A 21,413-nucleotide genomic window follows, 5' to 3' on the forward strand; every position below is an offset into this window, starting at 1 on the left:
GCAATGCGGGTAAGCGAACTAGTTGCAAGGAACAAACTGGATGTGGCAGGGGGTTTGTGCCAGGAACACGTTCAGATCAGGGGAGAAACAATGACTGTCTCCTTTGTAAAGTCCAAGACTGATCAAGATGGGATGGGTGACTGCGTCATCATACGCAGGATTCCTGGGTCCTCCATATGTCCGGTAAAGTGTTTAGAGGATTACCTAGCACGAAGGGTGGCATCATGGGGGGGGACTTTGTTAAGACACGCTGACGCCACCCCACTGACGAAATTTCAGTTTCAGCGGGTGCTTGCGATGTCAATTGCCGCTGCGGGCTTGAACCCGGGCGAATTTGGGACCCATTCCTTTCGGATAGGGGCTGCTACGGAAGCTACAGCCAGGGGTCTTAATGTTAAGCAAGTGAAACGAGTGGGGCGTTGGTCCTCCAATTGTTATAAAAGATACGTGCGGTTGCACATGTTGTGAAGCTATAATAATGTACTCACGCTTCTTGTTTTTGTTTGGTTTTCAGTTACGCAAGCCTACGAGGCTGGGCGGACTATGCAGTCGACCCTACACCGGGCCAGCGGTCAGACATCACCGGCTGTGAAAAAGGAGGTGTGGGTCGTGGGCCACTCATACGTGAGGCGTGCCGCAGACGTATTCAAAGCAGGTGACATGATTCACGTAGCTGGGGAATACGGGTACAGGATGTCCTTCTACGGAAGGGGCGGTCTCTGTATTGACCAGTTTCAAACATTTTTCGAGGGTTTGTTAGGGCGGACAAGGTCACCGCCGTCTATAGTTATAGTGCATGTTGGGGGCAATGATTTGGTCACCATCGGTAGACGACTACTCCTGGAGGCAATGCTTTCCACTGTAAGTTGGTTGGCGAGGAGAGTTCCGGGGTGCACGATTGCATGGTCCCATTTGATTCCACGAAAGGTGTGGCGGGGGGCTATCTCTATTCCTGCTTTGAACCATTCTGTTAGAAAGCTTAACAATAAAGTGAGTAGGTTGTTCCGTTCCAGGACATTGCATTCTATTTCTCATAGCTGTATTAATGATGACAGTATGTATTTGGGGGATGGTGTGCATTTGTCTTGGGTGGGGAATGAGTTACTCTTAGGAGACTTCTTAGCATGGTTAAAATCGTTGAAACATGACCTTTAGGTAGGAGTTTTGTGGGGGGTCCGGATAGCCGGTCAACTATCCGGCCTGTGGCGGTAAGGTCATGATCGGTGAGCACTAATTGGAAGATCCCTATGAGTGGGCGTCACCCAACACGGATGGGAGCGCTCGGGGGAGGTGGCCTTTGGCCCCTCAACGGGGAGGCGGTCCCTTCTAAGGATGGGTCGCCGAAAGAAGAGGAAAGGCGGTCAAGGCCCCTTCCTGTGTAGGAGGGGTTACAGCCCCCTCCTGGGGAATTTCCCGGGGCCAGTGACATCTGCGACGGCAGATGCGGTAAGTTGTGTGGGGTTGGGGGGAGGTCTACGATACCTTCTAGATACCTCACACGAGTCTTCGAACGACCGTTAACTGGCATCGAGTTGATAAGTGCCCCCGTCAAGTCAAGGGAAATTGGTAGTAGTTGCACTTGAGTACGCCTCAGTGCTGTCGCCCCTCCCAAGTGGGGGGGGTATGTCTGGTTAGGGATCTTGACACCGGTTACGACCTTGCCGTTGGCCCTTAAACGTTAGGATGTACAATTTCAATATTTCAAGTAAATGTTTTGTAGGATGTTAGTTCGGCTAGGAGAACCTCTGTATTAGAGAATCTGTTAAGGTTAGCCAAACATCGCAATGTGGTATGAAATTGTACATTAATGTTTAAATGTTTTAATTTTTTGTTTTAATAAATACGGCCGGGAGGGTCACTCCCTCCCACTTCCAAAAACTTCAAGAACTGTTTCCGTTTTCCCTCCTTTGGGGATTGTGTTGAGAGGGGGTGGCGGGTATCTCAGCCATATGGAAAGGGGCGACCACTCGGTCCCCCCGAACGTATGGCAGAGTGCCACGATCCCCCCGGGAAGCCATTTTGGGCGGGAGGCGCGTCTCGGCTGGTATGCCCGAAGCGGCGTAGCCGGGGCGCGCTTTTTCCCGCCCTAGAGTGGGCTGGCCTAGACACTGACGCGGCCGGCCACGCCCTCGGGGCAGGCAGGGGCGGGTTTACGCCCGCCCTGAAGATGGATAAAAAGGGACGCAAGACCAGAAGACATCCTCTTGTTCCTGTGCTCTGAAGCTGCACCTCCTCGCTGCACGTGAGCTCGAGACGGAACGAAGAGCCAATTTTGACCCACCCACCAGCCCCTGAGGACAGCCAGTTGTTTTAATAAAATTGATCAATTATTCTATTTCGTTTACAGGTTATTGTAGTGTTGTGTTGATGTTGAATGTGTAATAAAGATTGGTCTAATTTTACAAGTTTGTGATTAAAGAACTTCGGATTTAAGGTCCATTTATAAACAGGCTTTTTCGGTCATAGTGGCCAATGTAGTTTCGTTTAGTTAGCATTTGTCGTATTTATTTTGGTCGGGCGGTAAGGTCATGATCGGTGAGCACTAATTGGAAGATCCCTATGAGTGGGCGTCACCCAACACGGATGGGAGCGCTCGGGGGAGGTGGCCTTTGGCCCCTCAACGGGGAGGCGGTCCCTTCTAAGGATGGGTCGCCGAAAGAAGAGGAAAGGCGGTCAAGGCCCCTTCCTGTGTAGGAGGGGTTACAGCCCCCTCCTGGGGAATTTCCCGGGGCCAGTGACATCTGCGACGGCAGATGCGGTAAGTTGTGTGGGGTTGGGGGGAGGTCTACGATACCTTCTAGATACCTCACACGAGTCTTCGAACGACCGTTAACTGGCGTCGAGTTGATAAGTGCCCCCGTCAAGTCAAGGGAAATTGGTAGTAGTTGCACTTGAGTACGCCTCAGTGCTGTCGCCCCTCCCAAGTGGGGGGGGTATGTCTGGTTAGGGATCTTGACACCGGTTACGACCTTGCCGTTGGCCCTTAAACGTTAGGATGTACAATTTCAATATTTCAAGTAAATGTTTTGTAGGATGTTAGTTCGGCTAGGAGAACCTCTGTATTAGAGAATCTGTTAAGGTTAGCCAAACATCGCAATGTGGTATGAAATTGTACATTAATGTTTAAATGTTTTAATTTTTTGTTTTAATAAATACGGCCGGGAGGGTCACTCCCTCCCACTTCCAAAAACTTCAAGAACTGTTTCCGTTTTCCCTCCTTTGGGGATTGTGTTGAGAGGGGGTGGCGGGTATCTCAGCCATATTAGATCTTCAGTCTAACGCTCTCCCAACTGAGCTATTTCGGCCTTCTGATAGCTGGGGTCTTCATATTTTAATTTGAATCATTTAACAAAATAGATGCAGGACCTGGATTTTTAACCTCATATGGTAGAGATATGTTTTAAGGAGTCCTGTATCATTCCCCAGTTAACTGGTGCAATGGGTAAATAGCATTTTTGGGATCCAGGTTAGGTAGTTGTTTTTTTAACTCTGAATGGACTAGCACTATATTACCCAGATATATTTGGCATGAGTAGGTAAGCAATGTCATCTGACTACTGACATCTGTGTTCAAGGGGAAGAGGAATGTGATGCAGACAAGAGTTTACTTTACAAAAAAGGACGAAATGGAAAACATTCATAGTCAAACCTGAAGGCAAGATAGGTGGAAGAAAGTTTAAAAGGAGGACAGAAAGCAAAGTCTATGTTGAATTGATCATTTTGTAGATCAGTTGATAAAAATGTTGATAGAGAAAAAAGTACTACAGCTGATTCCAAGACCTATTTTGTTAGAAGAAAGGAACCTCTCAACTGTGCCGAAACCCGGGATTGAACCAGGGACCTTTAGATCTTCAGTCTAACGCTCTCCCAACTTAGCTATTTCGGGCTGCTTACAGCTGTGGTCTTCATACTTTAATTTAAACCATTTAACAAAATCGATGCAGGACCTGGATTTTTAACCTCATATGGTGAGATATGTTTTAAGGAGTCCTGTATCATTCCGCAATTAACTGGTGCAATGGGTAAATAGCATTTTTGGGATCCAGGTTAGGTAGTTGTTTTTTTTAACTCTGAATGGACTAGCACTATATTACCCAGATATATTTGGCATGAGTAGGTAAGCAATGTCATCTGACTACTGACATCTGTGTTCAAGGGGAAGTGGAAGGTAATGCAGACAAGAGTTTACTTTACAAAAAAGCATGAAATGGGAAATATTCATTGTCAAACCTGAAGGTAAGAGAGGTGGAAGCAAGTTTAGAAGGAGGACATAAAGCAAAGTCTATGTTAAATTGATTGTGTTGTAGATCAGTTCGAAAAAATTTGATGAATAGAGAAAAAGTTCTACAGCTGATTCCAAGACCTATTTTGCTAGAAGCAAGGAACCTCTCAACTGTGCCGAAACCCGGGATTAAACCAGGGACCTTTAGATCTTCAGTCTAACGCTCTCCAAACTGAGCTATTTCGGCCTTCTCATAGCTGTGGTCTTCATACTTTAATTTGAACCATTTAACAAAATAGATGCAGGACCTGGATTTTTAACCTCATATGGTAGAGATATGTTTTAAGGAGTCCTGTACCATTCCCCAGTTAACTGGTGCAATGGGTAAATAGCATTTTTGGGATCCAGGTTAGGTAGTTGTTTTTTTAACTCTGAATGGACTAGCACTATATTACCTAGATATATTTGGCATGAGTAGGTAAGCAATGTCATCTGACTACTGACATCTGTGTTCAAGGGGAAGTGGAATGTGATGCAGACAAGAGTTTACTTAACAAAAAAGGACGAAATGGGAAACATTCATTGTCAAACCTGAAGGCAAGATAGGTGGAAGAAAGTTTAAAAAGAGGACAGAAAGCAAAGTCTATGTTGAATTGATCATTTTGTAGATCAGTTGATAAAAATGTTGATAGAGAAAAAAGTACTACAGCTTATTCCAAGACCTATTTTGTTAGAAGCAAGGAACCTCTCAACTGTGCCGAAACCCAGGATTGAACCAGGGACCTTTAGATCTTCAGTCTAACGCTCTCCCAACTGAGCTATTGCAGCCTGCGTATAGCTGTGGTCTTCATACTTTAATTTAAACCATTTAACAAAATAGATGCAGGACCTGGATTTTTAACCTCATATGGTAGAGATATGTTTTAAGGAGTCCTGTATCATTCCGCAATTAACTGGTGCAATGGGCAAATAGCAGTTTTGGGATCCAGGTTAGGTAGTTGTTTTTTTAACTCTGAATGGACTAGCACTATATTACCCAGATATATTTGGCATGAGTAGGTAAGCAATGTCATCTGACTACTGACATCTGTATTCAAGGGGAGGTGGAAGGTAATGCAGACAAGAGTTTACTTTACAAAAAAGCATGAAATGGGAAATATTCATTGTCAAACCTGAAGGTAAGAGAGGTGGAAGCAAGTTTAGAAGGAGGACATAAAGCAAAGTCTATGTTAAATTGATTGTGTTGTAGATCAGTTGGAAAAAATTTGATGAATAGAGAAAAAGTACAACAGCTGATTCCAAGACCTATTTTGTTAGAAGCAAGGAACCTCTCAACTGTGCCGAAACCTGGGATTGAACCAGGGACCTTTAGATCTTCAGTCTAACGCTCTCCCAACTGAGCTATTTCGGCCTGCTTATAGCTGTGGTCTTCATACTTTAATTTAAACCATTTAACAAAATAGATGCAGGACCTGGATTTTTAACCTCATATGGTAGAGATATGTTTTAAGGAGTCCTGTATCATTCCCCAGTTAACTGGTGCAATGGGTAAATAGCATTTTTGGGATCCAGGTTAGGTAGTTGTTTTTTTAACTCTGAATGGACTAGCACTATATTACCTAGATATATTTGGCATGAGTAGGTAAGCAATGTCATCTGACTACTGACATCTGTGTTCAAGGGGAAGTGGAATGTGATGCAGACAAGAGTTTACTTTACAAAAAAGGACTAAATGGGAAACATTCATTGTCAAACCTGAAGGCAAGATAGGTGGAAGAAAGTTTAAAAGGAGGACAGAAAGCAAAGTCTATGTTGAATTGATCATTTTGTAGATCAGTTGATAAAAATGTTGATAGAGAAAAAAGTACTACAGCTGATTCCAAGACCTATTTTGTTAGAAGCAAGGAACCTCTCAACTGTGCCGAAACCCGGGATGGAACCAGGGACCTTTAGATCTAGAGTCTAACGCTCTCCCAACTGAGCTATAGCGGCCAGCTTATAGCTGTGGTCTTCATACTCTAATTTAAACCATTTAACAAAATAGATGCAGGACCTGGATTTTCAACCTCATATGGTAGAGATATGTTTTAAGGAGTCCTGTATCATTCCGCAATTAACTGGTGCAATGGGCAAATTGCAGTTTTGGGATCCAGGTTAGGTAGTTGTTTTTTTAACTCTGAATGGACTAGCACTATATTACCCATATATATTTGGCATGAGTAGGTAAGCAATGTCATCTGACTACTGACATCTGTATTCAAGGGGAGGTGGAAGGTAATGCAGACAAGAGTTTACTTTACAAAAAAGCATGAAATGGGAAATATTCATTGTCAAACCTGAAGGTAAGAGAGGTGGAAGCAAGTTTAGAAGGAGGACATAAAGCAAAGTCTATGTTAAATTGATTGTGTTGTAGATCAGTTGGAAAAAAATTGATGAATAGAGAAGAAGTACTACAGCTGATTCCAAGACCTATTGTTTTTAGAAGCAAGGAACCTCTCACCTGTGCCGAAACCCGGGATTGAACCAGGGACCTTTAGATCTTCAGTCTAACGCTCTCCCAGCTGAGCTATTTCGGCCTGCTTATAGCTGTGGTCTTCATACTTTAATTTAAACCATTTAACAAAATAGATGCAGGACCTGGATTTTTAACCTCATATGGTAGAGATATGTTTTAAGGAGTCCTGTATCATTCCCCAGTTAACTGGTGCAATGGGTAAATAGCATTTTTGGGATCCAGGTTAGGTAGTTGTTTTTTTAACTCTGAATGGACTAGCACAATATTACCCAGATGTATTTGGCATGAGTAGGTAAGCAATGTCATCTGACTACTGACATCTGTGTTCAAGGGGAAGTGGAATGTGATGCAGACAAGAGTTTACTTTACAAAAAAGGACGAAATTGAAAACATTCATAGTCAAACCGGAAGGCAAGATAGGTGGAAGAAAGTTTAAAAGGAGGACAGAAAGCAAAGTCTATGTTGAATTGATCATTTTGTAGATCAGTTGATAAAAATGTTAATAGAGAAAAAGTACTACAGCTGATTCCAAGACCTACTTTGTTAGAAGCAAGGAACCTCTCAACTGTGCCGAAACCCGGGATTGAACCAGGGACCTTTAGATCTTCAGTCTAACGCTCTCCCAACTGAGCTATTTCGGCCTTCTGATAGCTGGGGTCTTCATACTTTAATTTGAACCATTTAACAAAATAGATGCAGGACCTGGATTTTTAACCTCATATGGTAGAGATATGTTTTAGGAGTCCTGTATCATTCCCCAGTTAACTGGTGCAATGGGTAAATAGCATTTTTGGGATCCAGGTTAGGTAGTTGTTTTTTTAACTCTGAATGGACTAGCACTATATTACCCAGATATATTTGGCATGAGTAGGTAAGCAATGTCATCTGACTACTGACATCTGTGTTCAAGGGGAAGTGGAATGTGATGCAGACAAGAGTTTACTTTACAAAAAAGGACGAAATGGAAAACATTCATAGTCAAACCTGAAGGCAAGATAGGTGGAAGAAAGTTTAAAAGGAGGACAGAAAGCAAAGTCTATGTTGAATTGATCATTTTGTAGATCAGTTGATAAAAATGTTGATAGAGAAAAAAGTACTACAGCTGTTTCCAAGACCTATTTTGTTAGAAGCAAGGAACCTTTCAACTGTGCCGAAACCCGGGATTGAACCAGGGACTTTTAGATCTTCAGTCTAACGCTCTACCAACTGAGCTATTTCGGCCTGCTTATAGCTGTGGTCTTCATACTTTAATTTAAACCATTTAACAAAACAGATGCAGGACCTGGATTTTTAACCTCATATGGTGAGATATGTTTTAAGGAGTCCTGTATCATTCCGCAATTAACTGGTGCAATGGGTAAATAGCATTTTTGGGATCCAGGTTAGGTAGTTGTTTTTTTAACTCTGAATGGACTAGCACTATATTACCCAGATATATTTGGCATGAGTAGGTAAGCAATGTCATCTGACTACTGACATCTGTGTTCAAGGGGAAGTGGAAGGTAATGCAGACAAGAGTTTACTTTACAAAAAAGCATGAAATGGGAAATATTCATTGTCAAACCTGAAGGTAAGAGAGGTGGAAGCAAGTTTAGAAGGAGGACATAAAGCAAAGTCTATGTTAAATTGATTGTGTTGTAGATCAGTTGGAAAAAATTTGATGAATAGAGAAAAAGAACTACAGCTGATCCCAAGACCTATTTTGTTAGAAGCAAGGAACCTCTCAACTGTGCCGAAACCCGGGATTGAACCAGGGACCTTTAGATCTTCAGTCTAACGCTCGCCCAACTGAGCTATTTCGGCCTGCTTAGAGCTGTGGTCTTCATACTTTAATTTAAACCATTTAACAAAATAGATGCAGGACCTGGATTTTTAACCTCATATGGTAGGTTATGTTTTAAGGAGTCCTGTATCATTCCCCAGTTAACTGGTGCAATGGGTAAATAGCATTTTTGGGATCCAGGTTAGGTAGTTGTTTTTTTAACTCTGAATGGACTAGCAATATATTACCCAGATATATTTGGCATGAGTAGGTAAGCAATGTCATCTGACTACTGACATCTGTGTTCAAGGGGAAGTGGAATGTGATGCAGACAAGAGTTTACTTTACAAAAAAGGACGAAATGGAAAACATTCATAGTCAAACCTGAAGGCAAGATAGGTGGAAGAAAGTTTAAAAGGAGGACAGAAAGCAAAGTCTATGTTGAATTGATCATTTTGTAGATCAGTTGATAAAAATGTTGATAGAGAAAAAAGTACTACAGCTGATTTCAAGACCTATTTTGTTAGAAGCAAGGAACCTCTCAACTGTGCCGAAACCCGGGATTGAACCAGGGACCTTTAGATCTTCAGTCTAACACTCTCCCAACTTAGCTATTTCGGCCTGCTTATAGCTGTGGTCTTCATACTTTAAATTAAACCATTTAACAAAATAGATGCAGGACCTGGATTTTTAACCTCATATGGTGAGATATGTTTTAAGGAGTCCTGTATCATTCCGCAATTAACTGGTGCAATGGGTAAATAGCATTTTTGGGATCCAGATATATTTGGCATGAGTAGGTAAGCAATGTCATCTGACTACTGACATCTGTATTCAAGGGGAGGTCGAAGGTAATGCAGACAAGAGTTTACTTTACAAAAAAGCATGAAATGGGAAATATACATTGTCAAACCTGAAGGTAAGAGAGGTGGAAGCAAGTTTAGAAGGAGGACATAAAGCAAAGTCTATGTTAAATTGATTGTGTTGTAGATCAGTTGGAAAAAATTTGATGAATAGAGAAAAAGTACTACAGCTGATTCCAAGACCTATTTTGTTAGAAGCAAGGAACCTCTCAACTGTGCCGAAACCCGGGATTGAACCAGGGACCTTTAGATCTTCAGTCTAACGCTCTCCCAACTGAGCTATTGCGGCCTGCTTATAGCTGTGGTCTTCATACTTTAATTTAAACTATTTAACAAAATAGATGCAGGACCTGGATTTTTAACCTCATATGGTAGAGATATGTTTTAAGGAGTCCTGTATCATTCCGCAATTAACTGGTGCAATGGGCAAATAGCAGTTTTGGGATCCAGGTTAGGTAGTTGTTTTTTTAACTCTGAATGGACTAGCACTATATTACCCAGATATATTTGGCATGAGTAGGTAAGCAATGTCATCTGACTACTGACATCTGTGTTCAAGGGGAAGTGGAAGGTAATGCAGACAGAAGTTTACTTTACAAAAAAGCATGAAATGGGAAATATTCATTGTCAAACCTGAAGGTAAGAGAGCTGGAAGCAAGTTTAGAAGGAGTACATAAAGCAAAGTCTATGTTAAATTGATTGTGTTGTAGATCAGTTGGAAAAAATTTGATGAATAGAGAAAAAGTACTACAGCTGATTCCAAGACCTATTTTGTTAGAAGCAAGGAACCTCTCAACTGTGCGGTAACCCGGGATTGAACCAGGGACCTTTAGATCTTCAGTCTAACGCTCTCCCAACTGAGCTATTTCGGCCTTCTGACAGCTGGGGTCTTCATACTTTAATTTGAACCATTTAACAAAATAGATGCAGGACCTGGATTTTTAACCTCATATGGTAGAGATATGTTTTAAGGAGTCCTGTATCATTCCCCAGTTAACTGGTGCAATGGGTAAATAGCATTTTTGGGATCCAGGTTAGGTAGTTGTTTTTTTAACTCTGAATGGACTAGCACTATATTACCCAGATATATTTGGCATGAGTAGGTAAGCAATGTCATCTGACTACTGACATCTGTGTTCAAGGGGAAGTGGAATGTGATGCAGACAAGAGTTTACTTTACAAAAAAGGACGAAATGGAAAACATTCATAGTCAAACCTGAAGGCAAGATAGGTGGAAGAAAGTTTAAAAGGAGGACAGAAAGCAAAGTCTATGTTGAATTGATCATTTTGTAGATCAGTTGATAAAAATGTTGATAGAGAAAAAAGTACTACAGCTGATTCCAAGACCTATTTTGTTAGAAGCAAGGAACCTCTCAACTGTGCAGAAACCCGGGATTGAACCAGGGACCTTTAGATCTTCAGTCTAGCGCTCTCCCAACTTAGCTATTTCGGGCTGCTTACAGCTGCGGTCTTCATACTTTAATTTAAACCATTTAACAAAATCGATGCAGGACCTGGATTTTTAACCTCATATGGTGAGATATGTTTTAAGGAGTCCTGTATCATTCCGCAATTAACTGGTGCAATGGGCAAATAGCAGTTTTGGGATCCAGATATATTTGGCATGAGTAGGTAAGCAATGTCATCTGACTACTGACATCTGTATTCAAGGGGAGGTCGAAGGTAATGCAGACAAGAGTTTACTTTACAAAAAAGCATGAAATGGGAAATATACATTGTCAAACCTGAAGGTAAGAGAGGTGGAAGCAAGTTTAGAAGGAGGACATAAAGCAAAGTCTATGTTAAATTGATTGTGTTGTAGATCAGTTGGAAAAAATTTGATGAATAGAGAAAAAGTACTACAGCTGATTCCAAGACCTATTTTGTTAGAAGCAAGGAACCTCTCAACTGTGCCGAAACCCGGGATTGAACCAGGGACCTTTGGATCTTCAGTCTAACGCTCTCCCAACTGAGCTATTGCGGCCTGCTTATAGCTGTGGTCTTCATACTTTAATTTAAACTATTTAACAAAATAGATGCAGGACCTGGATTTTTAACCTCATATGGTAGAGATATGTTTTAAGGAGTCCTGTATCATTCCGCAATTAACTGGTGCAATGGGCAAATAGCAGTTTTGGGATCCAGGTTAGGTAGTTGTTTTTTTAACTCTGAATGGACTAGCACTATATTACCCAGATATATTTGGCATGAGTAGGTAAGCAATGTCATCTGACTACTGACATCTGTGTTCAAGGGGAAATGGAAGGTAATGCAGACAAGAGTTTACTTTACAAAAAAGCATGAAATGGGAAATATTCATTGTCAAACCTGAAGGTAAGAGAGGTGGAAGCAAGTTTAGAAGGAGTACATAAAGCAAAGTCTATGTTAAATTGATTGTGTTGTAGATCAGTTGGAAAAAATTTGATGAATAGAGAAAAAGGACTACAGCTGATTCCAAGACCTATTTTGTTAGAAGCAAGGAACCTCTCAACTGTGCCGAAACCCGGGATTGAACCAGGGACCTTTAGATCTTCAGTCTAACGCTCTCCCAACTGAGCTATTTCAGCCTTCTGATAGCTGGGGTCTTCATACTTTAATTTGAACCATTTAAGAAAATAGATGCAGGACCTGGATTTTAACCTCATATGGTAGAGATATGTTTTAAGGAGTCCTGTATCATTCCCCAGTTAACTGGTGCAATGGGTAAATAGCATTTTTGGGATCCAGGTTAGGTAGTTGTTTTTTTAACTCTGAATGGACTAGCAATATTTTACCCAGATATATTTGGCATGAGTAGGTAAGCAATGTCATCTGACTACTGACATCTGTGTTCAAGGGGAAGTGGAATGTGATGCAGACAAGAGTTTACTTTACAAAAAAGGACGAAATGGAAAACATTCATAGTCAAACCGGAAGGCAAGATAGGTGGAAGAAAGTTTAAAAGGAGGACAGAAAGCAAAGTCTATGTTGAATTGATCATTTTGTAGATCAGTTGATAAAAATGTTGATAGAGAAAAAAGTACTACAGCTGATTCCAAGACCTATTTTGTTAGAAGCAAGGAACCTCTCAACTGTGCCGAAACCCGGGATTGAACTAGGGACCTTTAGATCTTCAGTCTAACGCTCTCCCAACTTAGCTATTTTGGCCTGCTTATAGCTGTGGTCTTCATACTTTAATTTAAACCATTTAACAAAATAGATGCAGGACCTGGATTTTTAACCTCATATGGTGAGATATGTTTTAAGGAGTCCTGTATCATTCCGCAATTAACTGGTGCAGTGGGTAAATAGCATTTTTGGGATCCAGGTTAGGTAGTTGTTTTTTTAACTCTGAATGGACTAGCACTATATTACCCAGATATATTTGGCATGAGTAGGTAAGCAATGTCATCTGACTACTGACATCTGTGTTCAAGGGGAAGTGGAAGGTAATGCAGACAAGAGTTTACTTTACAAAAAAGGATGAAATGGGAAATATTCATTGTCAAACCTGAAGGTAAGAGAGGTGGAAGCAAGTTTAGAAGGAGGATATAAAGCAAAGTCTATGTTAAATTGATTGTGTTGTAGATCAGTTGGAAAAAATTTGATGAATAGAGAAAAAGTTCTACAGCTGATTCCAAGACCTATTTTGTTAGAAGCAAGGAACCTCTCAACTGTGCCGAAACCCGGGATTGAACCAGGGACCTTTAGATCTTCAGTCTAACGCTCTCCAAACTGAGCTTTTTCGGCCTTCTCATAGCTGTGGTCTTCATACTTTAATTTGAACCATTTAACAAAATAGATGCAGGACCTGGATTTTTAACCTCATATGGTAGAGATATGTTTTAAGGAGTCCTGTACCATTCCCCAGTTAACTGGTGCAATGGGTAAATAGCATTTTTGGGATCCAGGTTAGGTAGTTGTTTTTTTAACTCTGAATGGACTAGCACTATATTACCTAGATATATTTGGCATGAGTAGGTAAGCAATGTCATCTGACTACTGACATCTGTGTTCAAGGGGAAGTGGAATGTGATGCAGACAAGAGTTTACTTTACAAAAAAGGACGAAATGGAAAGGGGCGACCACTCGGTCCCCCCGAACGTATGGCAGAGTGCCTCGATCCCCCCGGGAAGCCATTTTGGGCGGGAGGCGCGTCTCGGCTGGTATGCCCGAAGCGGCGTAGCCGGGGCGCGCTTTTTCCCGCCCTTGAGTGGGCTGGCCTAGACACTGACGCCGCCGGCCACGCCCTCGGGGCAGGCAGGGGCGGGTTTACGCCCGCCCTGAAGATGGATAAAAGGAGACGCAAGACCAGAAGACATCCTCTTGTTCCTGTGCTCTGAAGCTGCACCTCCTCGCTGCACGTGAGCTCGAGACGGAACGAAGAGCCAATTTTGAGCGTTTTAATCGTTCTTGTTTGTTTTTCAGTTACTTTGTTGGAGAATGCCGAAGAAGGTTGGAAAGCGCATGAATACCGACCAGATGCTGCGCGTTCTCATGAAGGAGATGTCCGAGCTAAAGAAGCGGGTGGACAAGAATGAGGAAAGGGGTCCCAAACGCCCTTTGGCGGGAGCAGCCCTGGGAGGGAAAAACAAGAGGCCCAGGAGGGGGGCAGCGGGTGAGGAGACCCCCGGTCCCTGTGCCCAGCTCGAGGCTCCAATTCCCGTGCCAGAGGAGGGGAATCCGATCACCCCCGTGTCCGAGGATGATATGCCGCCCGAGTTGGCAGCACAATTGACAGCGTGGTTGGGTAAAGGTAACGAGGGCGCCACGGCTGTCGAAGCGCAGGCGCTGATAAAGCAATTGCGTGAGAAACGGGACGCAGCCAAGGTGCCCGTGCCGGCTGCAGTAGGGGACAAGACACCAGGGACGATTGCGACCACAGAGGCAGCGTCGGGTGCAGGTAAGCGGCCTTTGCCGATCGCGAGGGATGAGTCAACACCCTCTCGGAGAGAAAAGTTGGGGCAACATGTTCCTTTGGCAATTAAGGAAAAGATTTGGGCGGGGGAATATGTGAACATTTTTTCATTACTTGTTGACCATTATGAGGTGGAGCATGTAAAAAGTCAGAAGGATCTCATGCATCCGAGTGTTTGGCGCGCAAAAATGGCCGCCTTTAAAGTGAATGAGAATATCGGCAATTGGGGCAATGCCTGGGGAATCTTTACGTCAATCTTGGGGGAACGTAGACCTGAGTTGCTTTCGGAGTTCCCAATCTACCAATCACGAATCATGGGGTACTCGACATCGCACCAGGGTAATCATTGGTTTTGTTATGATAATATGTTCAGAAAGGAAAAGGAGCATAATAAAAGTTTGACCTGGGATTGTTATGATGCCTTGACCTGGGATAAAATGAAAGAGTCAGGAATGTTGAAAATGCCGTTAGTAGGAAGTAATGTGGGCGAATCCTCCCGACAATATGCGGGGACGCCCTTTCGAGCAGGTTCGGGTGCCGACGATCACTCGAGACCTACCGGCAGTACAGGAAGAAAGGGTTTCTGTTTTAATTACAACAGAGGTAGATGTACGAGACCGCAGGGAACGTGTAAATTCAAACATGAATGTAGCGGTTGTGGATCGTCCCATCCTGAGGCCTCGTGCAGAGCCAGAACGGGTGATAACGGGGGGAGAGGAGGTGCCAAACAGGTCTAATATAGTCCGAGGGGCGCCTTTACCCACTCCCATTGATACCCTGGCAATGATTCCGTGGCTCAGTGACTATCCGGATCGTACTTCTGCTGGGGTGCTGCGAAACGGTTTTTCATATGGTTTCCGCATCCCGGTAGGGGACTTTCAGGGTGGGGATAAGTGTAAAAATCAACTTTCCGTCCTGCAGCATACAACCGTAGTACAGGATAAGATCCGGAAAGAGGTGACTCGAGGTCGGGTCGCTGGCCCGTTTAGTGTACCCCCGGTCCAGAATTTTGTTTGTTCCCCCTTAGGGGTAGTCCCCAAGAAAGACCCTGGAGAGTTCCGACTGATCCATAATTTATCGGCTCCACGAGGTCTTTCCGTAAATGATGCAATCGACCCAGAAGTGTGTTCGGTGCGGTACGCATCTTTCGATGAGGCCGTAGCCATTTTGAATCGCCTGGGGCCCGGGGCGCTGATGGCGAAGTCAGATATCGAGTCAGCGTTCCGATTGCTCCCGGTACACCCAGACGACCAGCGTCTCCTAGGTTTCATGTTTCAGGGTTGTTATTACATGGATAGGTGTATGCCAATGGGGTGCTCTATATCCTGTGCTTATTTCGAGAAATTCAGTAGTTTTCTACAATGGGTCTTCACTAAGAAAACGGGTTTCCAAGATGTAATGCACTACCTTGATGATTTCCTGTTTCTTGGGGCAGCTGGGGGTCTTGAATGTGGCCGGGCCTTGGCCGAATTTTGTGTGTTGATGAAACAGTTTGGTGTGCCATTGGCACCGGGAAAAACAGTGGGTCCTACGACTTGCCTCGAGTTTCTGGGGATCGAGTTGGACTCCATTGAGGGGTGTTTCCGTTTGCCAGCCGAGAAAGTGTTGAAGTTCAGGGCTGCGCTGCAACTGTGTATAAATGCATCGAAAGTTACGCTGCAACAATTACAGCAGGTGGTGGGACAGTTGAATTTTGCCCTGAGGGTAATACCAATGGCCCGCCCGTTTTCCCGTTCAATTGCCCAAGCGATGGTTGGCCTTAAAGAAGGCCATCATCGCACGAGACTATCAGCCGAGATCCGCCAGGACATGCGTATTTGGTTAGCATTTTTGGCGGATTTCAATGGTAGAATCGTCTGGAATAAACCAGCCGTGTCTTCTGAAGAGCTGGGGCTGTGGACAGATTCGGCGGGAAGCGTAGGTTTTGGCGCCATTTTTGGCACAAAATGGTCGGCACAAAGATGGCCGACATGGTGGCATGAGAATGGTTTGACGAGTAATATTGCTTTCCTCGAACTGTTTCCCATCTTGGTGGCCTTGAGAACATGGCCTGATGGGTTCAAGGATCACTCTGTCATATTTTGGTCTGACAATATGACCGTGGTCGAGTGCATCAATAGTCAGGCAGCACGTTGTAAACTGATCTTAAGACTGCTTAAAGAAATTGTTTTACTGTGTATGCAATTGAACGTGCTATTCAGAGCAAAACACGTTCCAGGGGTGTTGAATCAGGCGGCTGACGCACTGTCTCGTTTTCAAATGCAGGCTTTTTCGGGTTTCCTTCCCTCAGCGGACCCGGAGCCGGCACCATTTCCCGAAGCTCTCTGGTCTCTCGGTGCCCCGAACTTCGTCACCTCGTGGGAGAGAGTCTAGCACCAAGGACGAGGAAGGCATACGAAGGGGCGTTTAGGGCCTATTTAGCCTTTTTGGGGACTGTTAGAGAGCGACTTTGGGGTCACGAGGAATGGGTAGTGAATTTCTTGTTGTCCTTACGTAGGGCTGGGAAATCGGTGGCTACGGCCCAGAGGCATCGTGCTGCCATTTCCTTTGTTGCCAGAGCACACGCTATCCAAGACCCTACAGCGTCTTTCGTTGTGCAAAAAGCGCTGCGTGGGTGGCAACGCCTGGAGGGTCGCAGAGTGGATCTGAGGCGCCCGATAGGTTTGGATAGATTGTCCCAGTTGTTGGCTACACTCCCTGCCACATGTTCATCTCAGTTTGAGGCGGTGCTGTTCCGAGCCGCTTTTACGCTAGCATTTCACGGGGCAATGCGGGTAAGCGAACTAGTTGCGAGGAACAAACTGGATGTGGCGGGGGGTTTGTGCCAGGAACACGTTCAGATCAGGGGAGAAACAATGACTGTCTCTTTTGTAAGGTCCAAGACGGATCAGGATGGTTTGGGTGACTGCGTCATCATACGCAGGATTCCTGGGTCCTCCATATGTCCGGTAAAGTGTTTAGAGGATTACCTAGCACGAAGGGTGGCATCATGGGGGGGGACTTTGTTAAGACACGCGGACGCCACCCCACTGACGAAATTTCAGTTTCAGCGGGTGCTTGCGATGTCAATTGCCGCTGCGGGCTTGAACCCGGGCGATTTTGGGACCCATTCCTTTCGGATAGGGGCTGCTACGGAAGCTACAGCCAGGGGTCTTAATGTTGAACAAGTGAAACGAGTGGGGCGTTGGTCCTCCAATTGTTATAAAAGATACGTGCGGTTGCACATGTTGTGAAGCTGTAATTATGTACTCTATACTCACGCTTCTTGTTTTTGTTTGGTTTCAGTTACGCAAGCCTACGAGGCGGGGCGGACTACGCAGTCGACCCTACACCGGGCCAGCGGTCAGACATCACCGGCTGTGAAAAAGGAGGTGTGGGTCGTGGGCCACTCATACGTGAGGCGTGCCGCAGACGTATTCAAAGCAGGTGACTTGGTTCACATAGCTGGGGAATACGGGTACAGGATGTCCTTCCACGGAAGGGGCGGTCTCTGTATTGACCAGTTTCAAACATTCTTTGAGGATTTGTTAGGGCGGACAAGGTCACCGCCGTCTATAGTTATAGTACATGTTGGGGGCAATGATTTGGTCACCATCGGTAGACGACTACTCCTGGAGGCAATGCTTTCCACTGTAAGTTGGTTGGCGAGGAGAGTTCCGGGGTGTACGATTGCATGGTCCCATTTGATTCCACGAAAGGTGTGGCGGGGGGCTATCTCTATACCTGCTTTGAATCATTCCGTTAGAAAGCTTAACAATAAAGTGAGTAGGTTGTTCCGTTCCAGGACATTGCATTCTATTTCCCATGGCTGTATTAATAATGACAGGATGTATTCGGGGGATGGTGTGCATTTGTCTTGGGTGGGGAATGAGTTATTCTTAGGAGACTTCCTAGCATGGTTAAAATCTTTGAAACATGACCTTTAGGTAGGAGTTTCTGTGGGGAGTCCGGATAGCCGGTCAACTATCCGGCCTTGTGGCGGTAAGGTCATGATCGGTGAGCACTAATTGGAAGATCCCTATGAGTGGGCGTCACCCAACACGGATGGGAGCGCTCGGGGGAGGTGGCCTTTGGCCCCTCAACGGGGAGGCGGTCCCTTCTAAGGATGGGTCGCCGAAAGAAGAGGAAAGGCGGTCAAGGCCCCTTCCTGTGTAGGAGGGGGTACAGCCCCCTCCTGGGGAATTTCCCGGGGCCAGTGACATCTGCGACGGCAGATGCGGTAAGTTGTGTGGGGTTGGGGGGAGGTCTACGATACCTTCTAGATACCTCACACGAGTTCGAACGACCTTTAAATGGCGTCGAGTTGATAAGTGCCCCCGTCAAGACAAGGGAAATTGTAGTAGTTGCACGTGAGTACGCCTCAGTGCGGTCGCCCCTCCCAAGTGGGGGGGGGGTATGTCTGGTTAGGGATCTTGACACCGGTTACGACCTTGCCGTTGGCCCTTAAACGTTAGGATGTACAATTTCAATATTTCAAGTAAATGTTTTGTAGGATGTTAGATCGGCTAGGAGAACCTCTGTATTAGAGAATCTGTTAAAGTTAGCCAAACATCGCAATGTGGTATGAAATTGTACATTAATGTTTAACCGTTTTAATTTTTTGTTTTAATAAATACGGCCGGGAGGGTCACTCCCTCCCACTTCCAAAAACTTCAAGAACTGTTTCCGGTTTCCCTCATTTGGGGATTGTGTTGAGAGGGGGTGGCAGGTATCTCAGCCATATGGAAAGGGGCGACCACTCGGTCCCCCCGAACGTATGGCAGAGTGCCTCGATCCCCCCGGGAAGCCATTTTGGGCGGGAGGCGCGTCTCGGCTGGTATGCCCGAAGCGGCGTAGCCGGGGCGCGCTTTTTCCCGCCCTTGAGTGGGCTGGCCTAGACACTGACGCCGCCGGCCACGCCCTCGGGGCAGGCAGGGGCGGGTTTACGCCCGCCCTGAAGATGGATAAAAGGAGACGCAAGACCAGAAGACATCCTCTTGTTCCTGTGCTCTGAAGCTGCACCTCCTCGCTGCACGTGAGCTCGAGACGGAACGAAGAGCCAATTTTGACCCACCCACCAGCCCCTGAGGACAGCTAGTTTGTTTTAATAAAATTGATCAGTTATTCGATTTCGTTTTCATGTTGTTTTGGTGTTATGTTGATATTTAGTGTGTAATAAAGATTGGTGTAATTTTCAGGTTGTGTGATTAAAGAATTTCGGATTTAAGGTCCATTTAGTACAGGTTTGTCGGTCATAGTGGCCAATGTAGTTTCATTTAAGTAGCATTTGTCGTATTTATTTCGGTCAGGCGGTAGGCGGTAAGGTCATGATCGGTGAGCACTAATTGGAAGATCCCTATGAGTGGGCGTCACCCAACACGGATGGGAGCGCTCGGGGAGGTGGCCTTTGGCCCCTCAACGGGGAGGCGGTCCCTTCTAAGGATGGGTCGCCGAAAGAAGAGGAAAGGCGGTCAAGGCCCCTTCCTGTGTAGGAGGGGGTACAGCCCCCTCCTGGGGAATTTCCCGGGGCCAGTGACATCTGCGACGGCAGATGCGGTAAGTTGTGTGGGGTTGGGGGGAGGTCTACGATACCTTCTAGATACCTCACACGAGTTCGAACGACCTTTAAATGGCGTCGAGTTGATAAGTGCCCCCGTCAAGACAAGGGAAATTGTAGTAGTTGCACGTGAGTACGCCTCAGTGCGGTCGCCCCTCCCAAGTGGGGGGGGTATGTCTGGTTAGGGATCTTGACACCGGTTACGACCTTGCCGTTGGCCCTTAAACGTTAGGATGTACAATTTCAATATTTCAAGTAAATGTTTTGTAGGATGTTAGATCGGCTAGGAGAACCTCTGTATTAGAGAATCTGTTAAAGTTAGCCAAACATCGCAATGTGGTATGAAATTGTACATTAATGTTTAACCGTTTTAATTTTTTGTTTTAATAAATACGGCCGGGAGGGTCACTCCCTCCCACTTCCAAAAAGTTCAAGAACTGTTTCCGGTTTCCCTCATTTGGGGATTGTGTTGAGAGGGGGTGGCGGGTATCTCAGCCATATGGGAAACATTCATTGTCAAACCTGAAGGCAAGATAGGTGGAAGAAAGTTTAAAAAGAGGACAGAAAGCAAAGTCTATGTTGAATTGATCATTTTGTAGATCAGTTGATAAAAATGTTGATAGAGAAAAAAGTACTACAGCTTATTCCAAGACCTATTTTGTTAGAAGCAAGGAACCTCTCAACTGTGCCGAAACCCAGGATTGAACCAGGGACCTTTAGATCTTCAGTCTAACGCTCTCCCAACTGAGCTATTGCAGCCTGCTTATAGCTGTGGTCTTCATACTTTAATTTAAAACATTTAACAAAATAGATGCAGGACCTGGATTTTTAACCTCATATGGTAGAGATATGTTTTAAGGAGTCCTGTATCATTCCGCAATTAACTGGTGCAATGGGCAAATAGCAGTTTTGGGATCCAGGTTAGGTAGTTGTTTTTTTAACTCTGAATGGACTAGCACTATATTACCCAGATATATTTGGCATGAGTAGGTAAGCAATGTCATCTGACTACTGACATCTGTATTCAAGGGGAGGTGGAAGGTAATGCAGACAAGAGTTTACTTTACAAAAAAGCATGAAATGGGAAATATTCATTGTCAAACCTGAAGGTAAGAGAGGTGGAAGCAAGTTTAGAAGGAGGACATAAAGCAAAGTCTATGTTAAATTGATTGTGTTGTAGATCAGTTGGAAAAAATTTGATGAATAGAGAAAAAGTACTACAGCTGATTCCAAGACCTACTTTGTTAGAAGCAAGGAACCTCTCAACTGTGCCGAAACCCGGGATTGAACCTGGGACCTTTAGATCTTCAGTCTAACGCTCTCCCAACTGAGCTATTTCGGCCTGCTTATAGCTGTGGTCTTCATACTTTAATTTAAACCATTTAACAAAATAGATGCAGGACCTGGATTTTTAACCTCATATGGTAGAGATATGTTTTAAGGAGTCCTGTATCATTCCCCAGTTAACTGGTGCAATGGGTAAATAGCATTTTTGGGATCCAGGTTAGGTAGTTGTTTTTTTAACTCTGAATGGACTAGCACTATATTACCTAGATATATTTGGCATGAGTAGGTAAGCAATGTCATCTGACTACTGACATCTGTGTTCAAGGGGAAG

General features: G+C 44.6%; 4 non-coding genes across 4 annotated transcripts; all 4 read right to left on the reverse strand.

The window, feature by feature from the left end:
• Nucleotides 1–5,560: 5,560 nt before the first annotated feature.
• TRNAF-GAA (transfer RNA phenylalanine (anticodon GAA)) lies at nt 5,561–5,633 on the reverse strand. Its single transcript has one exon. It is a non-coding gene; the product is annotated as a tRNA-Phe (tRNA).
• Nucleotides 5,634–6,725: 1,092 nt separating this feature from the next.
• Nucleotides 6,726–6,798, reverse strand: TRNAF-GAA (transfer RNA phenylalanine (anticodon GAA)). Its single transcript has one exon. It is a non-coding gene; the product is annotated as a tRNA-Phe (tRNA).
• A 507-nt stretch (nt 6,799–7,305) lies between these two features.
• TRNAF-GAA (transfer RNA phenylalanine (anticodon GAA)) lies at nt 7,306–7,378 on the reverse strand. The gene has a single exon. It is a non-coding gene; the product is annotated as a tRNA-Phe (tRNA).
• Nucleotides 7,379–7,885: 507 nt separating this feature from the next.
• On the reverse strand, nt 7,886–7,958 carry TRNAF-GAA (transfer RNA phenylalanine (anticodon GAA)). The gene has a single exon. It is a non-coding gene; the product is annotated as a tRNA-Phe (tRNA).
• Nucleotides 7,959–21,413: the final 13,455 nt, after the last annotated feature.

Source organism: Lissotriton vulgaris, chromosome 8 (genome assembly GCF_964263255.1).
Source record: "Lissotriton vulgaris chromosome 8, aLisVul1.2, whole genome shotgun sequence".
NCBI classification, from domain to species: domain Eukaryota; kingdom Metazoa; phylum Chordata; class Amphibia; order Caudata; family Salamandridae; genus Lissotriton; species Lissotriton vulgaris.